Source organism: Podarcis gaigeae (assembly GCF_964106915.1).
Source record: "Podarcis gaigeae genome assembly, chromosome: 16".
NCBI classification, from domain to species: domain Eukaryota; kingdom Metazoa; phylum Chordata; class Lepidosauria; order Squamata; family Lacertidae; genus Podarcis; species Podarcis gaigeae.
In genome coordinates, this window is record NC_139693.1 from 29,101,293 (window position 1) to 29,105,739 (window position 4,447).

The following is a 4,447-nucleotide window of genomic DNA, read 5'->3' on the forward strand; positions in this document are numbered from 1 at the left end:
TTATGAAATGCAGTTATTTTCTGTGTGCATTTAAATCTGCATGAATTAAAGATAACCAGCAGAGGGCACCGCTTCCAGTGGGTGACAAACCAATGCTAATTTTCAGCAATTGATTTTGAAATACTAAACAGCTGAATCAACATTCTCTCAAGTGTGTTGAACACATTTTCTGGTTATCTGAATTAATATTCTTTAGCCTATTCCATCCCCAGGATGCGTCTTGTCACAGCGTAAGTTTGAACCCCTGGAATGCCCTCCAACTTAGATAAATAAGAAAAATCCAATTTCAAAGGGGCACTGTTGTCATCGTATTTGTTAGTAATAAAATTGTTGTTGTTGATACTAATATCACAAGGACTGAAACACAACCCCTGCCTTCAAGCTTGCAATCAGGCAAAGCACAAAAGGCGGGGGGGGGGGAATGACTGGTATTGGATGGTGACGTTTTAACTCCATGCTGAATATTTGTGGCCCCAAAGTTACAAAGGATGAAATAACGGTGTCAGACCTGAGTTAAAAAGAAAGTTCCACATGCAACAGGTTCTTCATCTCTAAATTAAAGCTTACCAGTGAATTTGATGGATAGGTTTTCATTGCAATTCCTAATAAATAAATAATATCCCAACCCATGGCAAAGGTAAAGGTAAAGGGACCCCTGTTAGGTCCAGTTGTGGCCGACTCTGGGGTTGCGGCACTCATCTCGCTTTACTGGCCAAGGGAGCCGGCGTACAGCTTCCGGGTCATGTGGCCAGCAGGACTAAGCCGCTTCTGGCGAACCAGAGCAGCGCACGGAAACGCCGTTTACCTTCCCGCTAGAGCGGTACCTATTTATCTACTTGCACTTTTATGTGCTTTCAAACTGCTAGGTTGGCAGGAGCAGGGACCGAGCAACGGACCGTCATGGGGATTCGAACTGCCAACCTTCTGATAGGTAAGTCCTAGGCTCTGTGGTTTAACCCACAGCGCCACCAGCATCCCACGGTACATATGTTCAAAAGAGTGCAACCTCCATTTCTCCTTTTTCTCAAAGAAGCTTTGGGTGCCCTGCATTCCTCACTTCAGAAAGTGGTGTGTGCTTTTTATTTAATACTATAAATACTAGCATTTATTTAATACTATTTGCACAAATCTGCAAACTGCTTAACATTAAAATAAATAAATACCCCAAAGGGCAAAGAATATAAAATCATGGAAATGCCACTAAATGCAAAACAACAACATCAGAATAATAAGTTAAAATATCAATGGTACATGTTTGGGTCAGAGTTCAGGTGAAGCCTGTTTAAACACAGAACTTTTTCAGCTTTGAAAACTTTTCACTGTTGATTGTAACAAAACTATTTTTTTGAATGAATGAATCTTTATTTGTGTCAGCCATCAGCCGTAGCAGTAAAACAACAATACGATATACAAGAATAGAAATTAAAAGTCAATTATATAAAATACATTTTAGGGATTTGAATCAGTAGTCAAATAATGGATCTTATTCTAATTGCCCCAGCTATAAACCTTGCAACCTTTGCTGTCACCTGCTTGTCTTGATCTGCCAAGAGAAAGGACACTGTGGCAGTGGCTGGGCGACCCGGAATGGACAATAAAAGAGGGGTGATAATGTCATTCTTCAAGTCATTATAAAGAGTGCAAGCCATCAATTTGGTGCTGCCATCTCCACGGGGACATAAGCGTTTTGTGTGTGGAATCTGTTGGAATCGTCCCTCAAGTACAGCCGAGGGCAATACATTCAATCTTGAGAGAGTAAAAGTGTGTCTATATTTTGGAATTGCTAGATTATGCAGAGAGGGTGCCAGGGAGTCGAAATGGGAAGGTGCAAAATAGTCATACCATGGGCAAAATTTCCTTATTGTGGCCAAGTTGTTCAGATGCTCGATACCATTTAGGCATGGGCAAATTAGACTGTTTACTTTACTAAAACCCAAAGTGAGTGGCTGTAGTGGTGATAAACCACAAGAGTGAAGTTTTTGATAGACGATTTTAGTCCAGGCACTCTTGTGAAAATCTTGTAGCACTAGGGATATTAGACCGGGGGGATTGGAGCTTAGGCGAAGCCAATAGTTAAGTGTCCTAACATAGCCACCATGTGCATTGTGCATGGGATGCTGGACCAGATAGGCCAGTGGTCTGATCCTGCTGGGCTCTTCTTATGTTCTTATGACACCGTCCTAATATTGAAAGGGAGGGAAAACCAGAGGGTATATATCAGCCTGAAGCCAAAAGCATCTTCATCCCCACCCCAATTTCAAGCCCTGCTGCTGCCCCCCTCCTTCCCAACTAGACATGTCCATAACAGCAGTAGAGCACATCCTTTTCCCCACAAAAGGAGCAACGAGATCTTCTGCTGAACTGTTTTGCCAGACTGTTAAGCTTTCAGGGCAGTCAGAGGATGGTTTTGGCTTGGCGCATAATCCATCCCCTTTGTTCACTAGGCTAGGTTTGGTGGCACTGTGGCCTAAACCACCGAGCCTTTGGGCTTGCCGATCAGAAGGTTGGCGGTTCGTATCCCCGCGACGGAGTAAGCTCCTGTTGTTCTGTCCCAGCTCCTGCCAACCTAGCAGTTTAAAAGCACACCAGTGCAAGTAGATAAATAGATACCCCTACGACGGGAAGGTAAAATGGCGTTTCTGTGCACTCTGGTTTCCGTTACAGTGTTCCGTTGTACCAGAAGTGGTTTAGTTATGATGGCCACATGACCCAGAAAACTGCCTGCGGCCTGAAAGCAGGATGAGCGCCGCAACCCCATAGTTGCCTTCAGCTGGACTTAGCCGTCTAGGGGTCATTTACTTTTTTATTTTATTTTTTAAGCAAGTAAAGGTCACCTAGTGAACATCATAGCTGGTCAGGAGCCCAAGCCCAATTTGCCAGCTCCCTATTAGTCCACCCTAATGAAGTGGTTCATTATTAAGCTACGTACAGTGGTACCTCGGGTTACAAACGCTTTGGGTTACAAACTCTGCTAACCTGGAAGTAGTACCTTGGGCTGAGAACTTTGCCCCAGGATGTGAATGGAAATTGTGCGGCGGCAGCAGGAGGCCCCATTAGCAAAAGCACACCTCAGGTTAAGAACGGTTTCGGGTTAAGAATGGACCTCTGGAATGAATTAAGTTTGTAACCTGAGGTACCACTGTACTGCTACATCTGAGGTACACCTGTGCTTCTTTCTACTGCAAACAGAGGGAGCATATTTTATTGGGGTTGGCTCCTATACCGTCGTACCTCGGTTCTCGAACACCCTAGAACTCGTACGTTTCTGTTCCCGGACAATCGAAAACCGGAAGTGAGAGTTCCAGTTTTCGAACGTTCTTTTGGAAGCCAAACGTCCGATGGGGCTTCTGATTGGCTGCAGGAGCTTCCTGCAGCCAATCAGAAGCCACACTTTGGAAGTCGAACATTTTGGAAGTCGAACGGACTTTCAGAACGGATTCCGTTTGACTTCCAAAGTACAACTGTATTTATTTGCTCAACAAAATGTCTACACTGCTTGATTGTTAAAAAAAGGAAATCCTCAAAAGCGGTTTACGAAAACAGCGAAACCTGAGGGGGGGGGGGAATAAATAAATATCGCAGCCATGCTTTGACAAAAGCCATGCTTTTACAAAACGTTTTGGGAATTATAGGGACAGAACTACCCAAACTGTATAGAAATCTATTCATGTATGCTACTACAGCGGCAAGAATGTTACTTGCTCAAAAATGAAAGAAGTCCCAGCAAAAGAAGAACAGATACCAAAACCTATGGAATATGCAGAAATGGCGAAACTTACCGGGGGGAAAAGAAACCAATATAACCTTTTTTATGAATAAAAGAATGGAAACCGTTTACTGAATATTTACAAACTGTAAACAGATAAGAACATCGACAGGATTGTTGCAATAACCTGCAGTTTTATAAGAGCATACATCTAAAATAGATGAATCCCTGAGCAAATTAAGTTAATTTGGAATATGCAGGAAAATATATAAAAAATAATAATTAAGGAGCTGCAGGAAGGAGTTCTGAAAAGTTAAAAGGACTGTAAAATTTGTGATGTCAAATAGTATGTTGTTAGTTAGGGTTCCGTTGTTATGAGGGTATGGTATTGGTCTGTTCTGTGTCGGTTTTTTATGCAGTATGTTTTTTATGTAGTATGTAAATTGTTCTGCAAAAAGCTTTAATAATTTTTTTTTAAAAACACGACTGTAAAATTATGGAAACGTATAAAATTGAAAATCAAGAATAAAATAATAATAATAATAATAATGAAACATAAAGTTAAAATTCCCCAAACTGGAAATTCCAAAATCATGTCCCTGCGTTATCTATCGGCAGGAGGTGCCTGCCCCATTATAAACCCCTCGCTATGCGCGGTGGGGGGAGCGACTCCCCCCCACTCCCAAACGACGCCTCCGCCTCCCCCTCCCCCGCGCGCCTCCTCCTCCTCCCCCCTCCCTC